The 12,351-nt window shown below is 31.7% G+C and overlaps 1 long non-coding RNA gene across 1 annotated transcript; it reads left to right on the top strand.

Moving 5' to 3' along the window:
- Positions 1 to 3,024: 3,024 nt before the first annotated feature.
- Positions 3,025 to 3,337, top strand: LOC105111540 (uncharacterized). Its single transcript, XR_839618.1, has 3 exons — positions 3,025 to 3,064; positions 3,167 to 3,237; positions 3,313 to 3,337. It is a non-coding gene; the product is annotated as an uncharacterized LOC105111540 (long non-coding RNA).
- The last annotated feature ends 9,014 nt before the right edge of the window (positions 3,338 to 12,351 follow it).

Raw genomic sequence — 12,351 nt, 5'->3', positions numbered from 1 at the left:
ACTATTAAACACTTTTTGTATCTTTATGTTGATTAATATTTATTATGGCTTGAATGAATTATGTAAATGATGTAGAATGAATCCTGTTGGTTATAAAACAAAATTATTATATGAAATTAATTTGAATGCCATACTTAAAAAAAAATATGCTAAATTAAGTAATTGCATTCTGTAATACTTGTTCATATGATTGGGAATGTTAGAAAAAAATTACCCTGAAATTTCATATTTAACTGAGCAATTGCTAGATAAAATAATAGGGATGTTACAAAAGTTTTGTTACTTTTAGAAACAATAACGGTGATTATGTTTTTTTTAGTTATCATTGAGAGCTTTTTGAAAATTCTTTCTTACAGAGAAGGGAGAGAGATATCTCTACTGGAGTTACCAAAAATTATAGACATGATTTTTAACATCTAAAATTAGAAAAGTACATGTGTATAAATATTTGATTTATTAAGATATCTAACTGGATGCAATCTCTATTTAGAATATTTGAACAAAATAATATATAATCCTTTGATTCTTTCCTTGAATTTGGTATATGATAACTTTATTTATTTGTAAAATTAAGTCAATATTTGTGTTTTGCAAGAATGCAAATTTTTGTGTATATTGCAAAAATAGATTTAATGATTTGATTCTTTAAAGAATATTTTTTATTTGTCTTTAGTGTTGTTAAAAAACTCTGATGTAGTGTTTAGGCTCTATTCAATAGAGTCTTGTTTTTTATAGACTTCAAATATATATAAAGGAGGCTTAAGAGTTTCTTAAAGAGTTTCATTGCTTGAAAAGCTTTTGAAAAAGCCTTCTTACTTGGAGTTAGAGGTTCCACTAATGGTATATCAAACAAGTATAGTATAAACTCTTATTATTGAATTGGAAACCACACACAAAGGAGGTTCCAATCAGATTATATATTGTTAACATGATTACATTAGTCATCTTATTCAATTAATGCTAATACTTGTAAATCTCGTCAAGCATTCATGATTATAACTTATGTTAACAACAAATCAAGTTCCTTTCATAGCTCAGGTGTCGGTTATACCATACATTATGGGCTATGAAAGTGCCAAACATTTGTTGTACCAAGTGTTATGTAACATAAATCAAGATTAGTCATTTAACAAGCAAAGTATTAAAGAGTGAACAAGATAGCAAATATAAAACATGTTAGTATCAAACATTAAAGTCCATATTAAGTTTACATTATACTTATTCTTACACCATTAGTGTAACCTTTTCACCTTGACATAATTAACTTAGCTAGACATAATGAAAGAAAGCAAAATAGATAAACAAAATAAGAACATAAAAGTTAACTAAGTAAAGGAAAGGAAATGAAAGGCATAAACTTAATATTAATGAAAACAAAGCATAAAAAATACAAAGAGAGAAAGGAAGAGCATGATCTTGATCTGGAAATCAAGATGCCTAAATGCATGGCAAATGCCTCCTTTTATAGGCCAAAAATGGGAACTATTGATTTGATGACTAATTGATAAGTGGGTGACCAACTTTTGACTTGGTGACAATCCTTATCTTCTCTTGTCTGCCCAAAACGTCATTGATAACGTCAAAATTGGAGCCAGTTGTAAACATGAAAGTTGTAGGCAATTGTCTCAGCTTTCTTGTGTAAAAACTTCAGCTCATTTGGACTTCTAGAACTCCAGATATGGCCAAAATACCGAACAGTGCTCGGGCTGGAAGACAGATTCGGGCTTCTTTGTTGTTGCTACAATTTGGACTTGATAATGGCCTTTTTAGATCTTGGGCTCCATATGAAAGTTGTAGGCCTATGTCTTACCTTTCCATCCATATAAATTGGACCTAAATCTGAGATCTGTAGCTCCAGATATGACCCAATTACCGAACAGTGTTCCGGTTTGGATTGCACCGACATCTCTTTTCTAAGTTTGGCCATCTCTTTATCCTTGCAATTTAAGTTCTTCAAGTCATCAATCAATCCTTTCATTTATGTGATAGGCCTGCATTTAAAATGAACATTTACCATAAATTAAAGGTATCTTATGTTATTAGATATATTATTATAAAACATGTTTTGGTTAAGGAGTTATTGATACTTCAAGTGCAAAATGATGATATAAAACCATGATAAAAATGCACTTTTAAGTACTAATCAAGTTGTCTTGACAAAAGTTTTGTATCTTCCAGAATTCTCTTTTATCTATTTTGTTTTTTGGTTTAAGATGAGACTCTTTATCTGTAGAAGTTTATAAGGGCTTTTTGATCATTTTTTAATATCACTAACACTATTTTATTGGTTGATTTTTATTCATAAGATCTTATATTTACAATAAAATATCTTAAATATCTCATCTTGAATTTTAATCTTTGATTGACTATTAAATATACAAAAGCTTATTTATTTTATTTTTATGTAAAAATAAAATAAAATTTACACATAGTGAAATTTAATTTGTAGAAAACTTTTGTTTCAACAATGTGAACATCAAAATCATTCATTAAGGACCCGTTTCATCACTACCAAAAAATCGGAGAAAATCAACGGAATTCCTGACAGACTTTTTTTGTCGGTAATAATTCCTGACAGACATAATTCCATCTCAAAATTTGTCGGTATATACCGACGACATAGATCCATTAGCGAAACAGTCGGTATATACTGACAGAAATAGTTCGTCGGTATATACCAATTGTTTTGCCGAACGGGTATACAGTTTATCTAGAAATATGCAATGGTTTGGTGACGTCAAATGATTTTACCAATGAAATGACCAAGGGATTCAAATTGAGATAGTCGTACAGTGACGTAACACTTTCACTGATGGAATCACCGACGGATTCAAAGGATTTATTTAGGTTTTAGTTTTTTTATATATATACATTTATAACATAATTTATGAACAACTAATTAATATTACTATTATTTAATTTCAGGTTCACAAACATTGAGGCTGTAAGGACTATAACATTGACATTTAAATCGTCGATGGAGATTCTATTGTTTCAATAGGGCTAGGTTTCCAGACATCTTGCGTGGAAACCTGATATCGATGCATGGTTTAAGAGATTTCAGGTCGGTATTAATTTTTAATTTTCAGCTTATTTTTAATAAATGATTTTTATAATTTTATATCTTGTACTATTTTTATTTTATATGAATTATTTATATACACAGAACAAATTTGAGTGGGATGGGGCGGACAACAATGTTGTGAGGAGGGTATGGGAGAATCACGCGGCAACTAGGTAATTTCAAAAATAATATTTCTTTTTGTTTTATAATTTTATGTTTTAAATTCTAATTTGTTACTATGGAAGTAGGTTGTGTGAGTTTTGGTATGACACCCAAAAAAAAATCAAAAAGACATACGAGGGATAACAATCTTGAAGGATGAAATGAGGTGGCGGTTTGACAGGAATTCAAACCGCCATTCATCTCAGGGGAAATATGGATGACATATATTGAGCACGTGACCTCAGAGCAGTTCTCACGGCGCTCACAGTCCAGCACTAACAACCAGAACTGGGAAATTCATGATTCGGTGATCATGCACAATGACGGATTCGTCCCATTCAGCGCACATGCAAAGCGGATGGTAAGATTAATTTTAATGAAATATATCGTTAATTAATTTATCATTCCAAATAATATATTTAACTTTCAACCTATATTTTCCTTATAGGATGCATCTCTTGGACGTGAGCCGAGTCTAATAGAGCTATTTGTAGAGATGCATGTACGGAGTCAAGACTGCCAAAAGAGGGTGTAACAGTTCATGGACAACCGTGCTCAGCACTTCATGGTATGTTCGTTTATTCATTTTATTTTGTAAGTTATTATTTTCTTGAGTTGCATCTTGAATTGCATTTGATGATTTTTTTATTGACGGAATTTTCAGGAGACCTATTGATTGATACTTAAAAGTGTATTTTTATCAAGGTTTTATATCATCATTTTGCACTTGAAGTATTAATAACTCCTTAACTAAAGCATGTTTTATAATAATATATCTAATAATATAAGATACCTTTAATTTGTGGTAAATGTTCATTTTAAATGCAGGCCTATCACATAAATGAAAGGATTGATTGATGAATATAAGAACTGAAATTGAAAAGATAAAGAGATGGCTAAACTTAGAAAAGAGATGTCGGTGCAATCAAAACCGGAACACTGTTCGGTAATTGAGTCATATCTGGAGCTATAGATCTCATATTTAGGTCTACTTTATATGGATGGAAAGGTAAGACATAGGTCTACAACTTTTATATGGAGCCCAAGATCTAAAAAGGCCATTTTCAAGTCCAAATTGTTGCAACAACAAAGAAGCCTGCATCTGTCCTCTAGCCCCAAGCACTGTTCAGTATTTTAGCCATATTTGGAGTTCTAGAAGTCAAAATGTGCTGAATGTTTTACACAAGAAACTTAAGACAATTTTATACAACTTTCATGTTTTTAAGTGGCTCTAATTTTGACGTTATCAATGATGTTTTGGGCAGACAAGAGAAGATAAGGATTGTCACCAAGTCAAGAGTTGGTCACCCACTCATCAATTAGTCATCAAATCAATAGTTCCCAATTTTGGCCTATAAAAGGAGGCATTTGCCATGCATTTAGGCATCTTGGTGTCTAGATCAAGATCATGCTCTTGCTTTCTCTCTTTGTATTTTTTGTAATGTTTATGCATTGCTTTCCTTAATATCAAGTTTATGTCTTTCAATTCCTTTCCTTTGCTTTGTTAACTCTTATCTTATTTATGTTCTTATTTTGTTTATTTATTTTTCTTTCTTTCATTATGTCTAGCTAAGTTTATTATGTCCAGGTGAAAAGGGTACACTAATGGTGTAAGAATAAGTATAGTGTAAACTTTATATGGACTTTAATGTTTGATACTAACATGTCTTGTATTTGTTATCTTGTTCACTCTTTAATACTTTGCGTGTTAAATGACTAATCTTGATTTATGTTGTATAACACTTGGTACAACAAATGATTTGTTGTTAACATAAGTTATAATCATGAATGCTTGACGAGATTTACAAGTACTAGCATTAATGGAATAAGATGACTAATGTAATCATGTTAACAATCTATTATCTGATTGGAACCTCTTTTGTGTGTGGTTTCCAATTGAATAATAAGATTTTATACTATACTTGTTTGACATACTATTAGTAGAACCTCTAACCTTGACATTTGTTATTATCATTGTTTAATGCTTACGTTAATCTTTCCATCTCAAAGTTCTCATCAACTTCTTCTTTTTCTTCTTCTTCTTTTATTATTATTATTATTATTATTGCTACTACTAATATTACTACTACTACTACTATTGTTATTATTGTAATTATTGTTATTATTGTTATTACTATTAGTATTGTTATTGTTGTTGTTGTTACTATTGTCGTTTATAACTTGTACAATTAACCTCTTTGTGGTTCGACCCCGGTCTTGCCGGGTTATTTATTACTTCGACACTCCTACACTTGGGAGAAGTCTATCCAGATAAACAAACTCTCATTAAACAACAATCTTTTAGTCATGTCAATTAACAAGATATTCATAAACCTTTCTTTTATGTTCAATGTATTAACACATAATTATGGGGCTTTTCTTGGAAGAAAACAAAATTTTTGTTCTAATGTTTAAGGTTAACTTTCTTGAGTTGGGATTACTATTTTTGTCTTTTTTTTTCTTTTTTTTTAATATATATACATATAATTTAAAACACCATGCATCTTTAACCCATGTAACGAGCTTTCGGCTAATGACTCCCAGACCTGTTGGTCTTAGGGCATTAGGTGTTAAGACACCCCTACAAGCTTAGTAACTCGGGTCACAGATACTGATATGTCGATAGTGTAATGTTTGATTCCCTTAAGCTTTTCTCCTTAACCCATGTAACAAGCGTTGGGCCAATAGCTCCCAAGTCAGTTGACTGTAGGGTATTAGGTGTTAAAACACCCCTTTGGGCTTAATTGCTTAAGTTAGGGAGGCTACGAAACCAAACTTATCAACATTTTTATTATTATCATTTTTTTCTTTTTTTTCTTTTTCTTTTTTTAATTATATACTATCCCTTTTCCCTTAGTTGTTACCTTTAACAAAAGAACATAAATAATGTAATAATCCAATATGCAACCCACAATCATATGTTAAAGTGTGTGTGTGTAAATTAAGGTTTAAAAATACATGGATGTGTAAATTAAGGTTTGAGAATATATGTTAAATAAGTATATGAGCAGAATTAAGTGATAACAATACGGGAATTTGTAAATCTGAATATTTCAAGAAGTATTATGATAGACCTTGTTATGAATGATTACTAAGATGCATCTCAAGAGTCATAAAAAGTTCTCCTTACTCTGCCATCATAGTAACAACAATTTTGCACATGCTTTATGAAATAGAAAACACAATTAGTTTTTTTTTTTTAAATGAAAAACAATTTTTTTTTTTTTTTTTAGCTACTACCCTCTCCCCCCAACTAAAACGAGACATTGTCCTCAATGTTCTAAGGTACAAAGATAGAGTATAGAAGATATCACTTGAAATAACGAACACTGACAAACCTGAAACACACTGAAACAAATATAAGAAACAACAAAACGCAATAATAAAACCAAAAGACACAAAAATTCACAAATGAAGGCTCAAATCCAATGTAAGCTTTTTAGGGCTTTCCTTAGTTGATCAATTTATGCGACTCATGGAAGGATCAATTACAGGAATGAAAGATTGTAGTTGGTCAATCAATTGTTCAGCAGTAGCAACAGAGATTATGATTTCTCATGCAGAAGATGTTAGAAATTCCTGTTCCAGAGCATGATCAAGAAAAGACAACAACTTATCATAATAATCATTAACATTTAACAAACATATGGGTTTATGGTGAATGTGTAGTTGGGCCCAAGAGGAAATATGAAGGATTTCTTCCAATGTGCCTAGACCACCTCGTAAGGCAATGAAGGCATCAGCATGGTTAAACATTGCATTCATTCGAGCAGACATTGTGGAGACCTGTAGTTCCTCTCCAATTGTTTTTCCAATGATGTCCCTTTGTGCCAAAGCTTCGGGGACCACCCCCAAAACATGACTACCTCCTAAAAATGCAGCTATTGACACACCTCCCATTAACCCAAGACTACCTCCCCCATATACTAAATGAATCTTTCTCTCAGCTAGCACCTGACCAAGATGATTTGCTGATTCTAAAAACTCCTTTTGTTTCCCAAGACTAGATCCGCCGAAAACACAAATATTTCTTATATGATGACCTGAGGAATTTGCCATTTCTACACACTTCTGTATTTGTTGAATATATAGGTTGAGTAGAAATGAAAGGAAGGAAGAGAGGATTTTATAGATGAGAAATTAAAAAGGCAATCATACCACCTATATGTAAGCCAGCTAGAGTCTCACACACTCTATCTCTCTCTCTTTTTATTTATTTATTTATTTATTTTTGAAAAAGCATGTGTATGTACAGGTAGTTGTGATTGTGGCTCACATCTTCCCTTGGTTTTACGTCCAAGAACGATTTAAACGCCCTCTATGGGTCGAGGATAGGCTTCCCATCCAGTTTTCTTAAAAACTGGCGAACATGGTCTTTTTTTTTTAGTTAGATTCCCAAGACTATGCCAAACATGTTCTTTATAAAAATGGGTTCATAAGTCATGAATTGCACGATGCTTATCTTGACTATGATGAGACTTAAGAGTCAATAGAAGATTATCTAAAAACTCTCTATGTTTTGAAATAAATCCCACCTTTTGACAATTTTCACAGGTTTTGCGGGATGCATGTGATTCCTTGAATATGTTGGGCCAGTAAAATCCGCTTTATAAGATTTCTACAGTCCTCTTTTTTGACGAGAAATGATCCCTACGTGCTTTAGAATCACAAAATTTAATGAAATTACTTATCTCATTATCGGGAATGCATTTTTGAAATATTTGATTAGGACAATAATTACATAAGTAAGGGTCCTCCCACTAAAAATTTTGCACGTTGCTCAAAAATTTTCTTTTGTCTTCAGTACTTCAGTGAGTTGGCAAAAATCCTGAAGCAAGAAAATTGATATTTTTAGCAAACCAAGGCATTAAACTAAGAGAAAGTAGAGATTTATCAGGAAAGTAATCATTGATTGGTGTAATGTCAGGTGTCGAATCTGCTGTCACTTTTGATAAAAGATCCGCATCAACATTTTTGGTGCCTTTTTCATCCTCGATTTCTTCCTGATTGGTCATGACATGAGAAAATGGAAGTGCTGGTGGGGAATTAGTCTTTTCTTTGCAATGTTCATATTCAACCCCTTCCTTACCCTTAGAGATTGACTCCTCATCTTTCTCACAAGGTTCAAGAATTGGTTTTTGAATAACCTTACCACTATAAAAAGTGATGACTGATTTGACTTGATCCATGTGTTGACTTCCAAGACTACTTGCATTTGCATTGTATTGCCCCTTGAGATTTTGTTGTGGTTGAGATGAAAACTTACCTTTCTTTTGAAAACTAAGAGCAGATGTGAATTTTGCAAGAGTATCTTTAAAATCTGTTATATTTTGAGTAAGTTGAGTGTTGATTGTCTCTTGCTTTTCAATGAATGCATACAAAGTTTCCTCAAAATTTCATGTAGGAGGTGGAGCATAAGGAGGTGCATATCCATAATAATTTTGGAAATTATAGTGTGCTTGAAACTGTGGTTGTGAAGTTTGTGCATTGTTATTATCACTCTTTCAACTGAAATTTGAGTGATTTCTCCAACTAGGGTTGTATGTTTAGGAGTATGGGTTATGGTTGGCCCTTTGGAAAATGTTTAAAGCATGGGCTTGTTCATGGAGACATTCCTTAAAAGAAGGCAAGGTTAGACAGTTACTGGTTGAGTGTTCATTTATTTCACATATTTGACATGCAATGTTTTCAATAAATTTTAATTGACCACTCTTTTTCAATTCTAGTGCCTCGATTTTTCTAGCTAAGACTTTTCTAGCTAAAGACGCAAACTTAACTTGGAGGTCATGATCTTCCCTAAGGTTGTACATACCTCCACTAGATATATGAGGTTGAGTTTTACTCGGTGCCTCATAAGTATCCGCGGTGTCCTAATTTTGAGCATTTTTAGCTAACAAGTTTAGGTACTCTATCTTTAAAAGTTTCATTACACATCAATTCAACCATTTGCCTATCTCTAGGTGTTAACCCTTCATAAAAATATGAAACCAATCTCCATGTTTCAAAATCATGATGAGGGAAAATATTAAGCAAGTCTCGATACCTATCCCAACATTAGTAAAATGTTTCTCCTGGTTTTTGAGTGAAAGTTGTGATTTGTCTTTTGAAAGAGTTTGTTCTATGAGATGGGAAAAACTTCTTTAAAAAATGTTGTTGCATTTCATCCCAAGCACGAATGGATCCTGGTCTCAAGGTTAGAGAATCCACTAATGGTATGTCAAACAAGTATAGTATAAACTATTATTATTCAATTGGAAACCACACACAAAGGAGGTTCAAACATTAAAGTCATTTAACATGCAAAGTATTAAAGAGTGAACAAGATAACAAATATAAAACATATTAGTATCAAACATTAAAGTCCATCTTAAGTTTACACTATACTTATTCTTACACCATTAGTATAACCTTTTCACCTTGACATAATAAACTTAGCTAGACATAATGAAAGAAAGAAAAATAAATATACAAAATAAGAACATGAATAAGATTAAAGTTAACTAAGTAAATGAAAGGAAATGAAAGGCATAAACTTGATATTAATGAAAGCAAAACTTAAGCATTACAAAAAATACAAAGAGAGAAAGCAAGAGCATGATCTTGATCTGAAAACCAAGATGCCTAAATGCATGGCAAATGCCTAGTCTTGCCGGGTTATTTATTACTTTGACACTCTTGCACTTAAGAGAAGACATCAATTTTTTGGTTGTGTCAATAAAACACTCATTTGTCCTATGCCCTTTGTTTTCACATACAACATAACTATCCTTTTATTGTTCACTAATGACATGCACTTTTTTAAGCTCAAGAGATTCTACTTTCCTAGTCAATGAGGTTAATCTAGCATTGAAGTCATTAGTCTCTTTCAATTGGAACTTATCACTTGAATGAGAAATAGTGTTTCTAGACTCAACATAAAGTGGGAGAGAGGTCTCCTATTGCTTTGTGTTTTCAGCCAATTGATCAAAAAAATCAAATGCTTCATTTGGTTCTTTGTCATAAAACTCACCATTACACATGGTTGATACTAGGTTTTTAAAATCTGTGGTAAGAGAGTCGTAGAAGAAACTCACTTACCTCCATATCTCAAAACCATGGTGGGGGCAAGCATTTAACACGTCTTTAAACCTTTTTCCAAGCTTGGTGAAATGACTCATTTAGACTACAAGAAAAATTCATCATTTGACATTATAAGGTTGTCGTCCTTTGAGTGGAGAAGTATTTTTTCAAAAATTCAGTTTTCATTTCCCTCCATGTACCTAAAGACCTAGGACACAGGAAGTTTAGCCAAAGCTTGGCTTTATCCTTTAAAGATAATAGAAACAATTTAAGCCGAATAGTTTCCTCAGTGCATGTTCTATCAATAAAAGTATTACATAATTCTTCAAAATCCTTAATATGTGTGTATGGATTTTCAAAATCCATACCATGATATATGGGAAGTTGGATCATGCCCGGTTTCAAATTAAAAGTTTGTTGGTTAAGAGACAAAATAATACACAAAGCTGTACTTTGTCTAGCTAGGTGAAGATACTCTTTAAGAGTTCAAAAATTAGATTGATCATTGAATTGTTGAGGTCCATTACCTTGAACACTCCCTTCAACCTCTACATCTTCAACATTAGCCATGATGAAAAAATAATATAACAATTATATGAATATGAAAAGAAAGGAAAAAGAAAAAGAAAAAGAAGGTTGCAAATAAAAGTAAATGAAACGTAAAAGATAAAATAACAGCTCAAAAATAAAAATACAACAAATTAGAAAATTTACACTTCAACTAATAAGCAATATTAACAACAATAAATATTAAAATATAATTATAACAATCATGAATAAAGAGGTGGTAATTGATTAGTACTTAAAAGTGCATTTTTATCTAGGTTTTATATCATCATTTTGCACTTGAAGTATCAATAACTCCTTAACTAAAGCATGTTTTATAATAACGTATCTAATAATATAAGATACCTTTAATTTGTGGTAAATGTTTATTCTAATACGGGCCTATCATATAAATAAAAAGATTGATTGATGAATTTAAGAACTGAAATTGAAAGGACAAAGAGATGGCCAAACTTAGAAAAGAGATGCCGGTGTAGTCTAAATCGGAACACTGTTCGGTAATTAGGTCATATCTGGAGCTATTAATCTCAGATTTAGGCCTATAACTTTGATATGGAGCCCAAGATCTAAAATGACCATTTTCAAGTCCAAATTGTAGCAATAACAAAGAAGTCTGAATCTGTCTTTCAGCTTGAGCATTATTTAGTGTTTGACCCATATCTGGAGTTCTAAAGGTCCAAATGATCTAAATTTTTTACACAACAAAGATGAGACAATTTACTACAACTTTTGATGTTATCAATGATGTTTTGGGCAGGCAAGAAAGATAAGGATTGTCACCAAGTCAAGAGTTAGTCACCTACTCATCAATTAGTCATCAAATCAATAGTTCCCAATTTTGGCTTATAAAAGGAGGCATTTGCCATGCATTTAGGCATGTTGGTCTCCAGATCAAGATCATGCTTTTGCTTTCTCTCTTTGTATTTTTTGTAATGTTTATGCTTTGCTTTCATTAATATCAAGTTTATGCCTATCATTTCATTTCCTTTACTTAGTTAACTTTAATTTTGTTTATGTTCTTGTTTTGTTTATTTATTTTTCTTTCTTTCATTATGTTTAGCTAAGTTTATTATGTCAAGGTGAAAAGGTTACAGTAATGGTGTAAGAATAAATATAGTGTAAACTTAATATGCACTTTAATGTTTGATACTAACATGTTTTGTATTTGTTATCTTGTTCACTCTTTAATACTTTGCTTGTTAAATGACTAATCTTGATTTATGTTGTATAACACTTGGTACAACAAATGCTTAGCACTTTCATAGTTTATACTGTATGGTATAACCGACACCTGAACTATGAAAGGAACTTGATTTGTTATAATCATGAATGCTTGACGAGATTTACAAGTATTAGTATTAATCGAATAAGATGACTATTGTAATCATGTTAACAATCTATAATCTGATGACGAATGTGTGATGTAGCAATTAACTCGATAAGATCAAGGTCATATCCATAGAGAGCTAGATCTGGAAATTAAGCTAGGTAACAAAAAA

The sequence above is a fragment of the Populus euphratica genome, unplaced genomic scaffold (genome assembly GCF_000495115.2).
Source record: "Populus euphratica unplaced genomic scaffold, PopEup_1.0 scaffold300.1, whole genome shotgun sequence".
Classification (NCBI taxonomy): domain Eukaryota; kingdom Viridiplantae; phylum Streptophyta; class Magnoliopsida; order Malpighiales; family Salicaceae; genus Populus; species Populus euphratica.
This window is presented reverse-complemented; position numbering and strand designations above follow the sequence as displayed.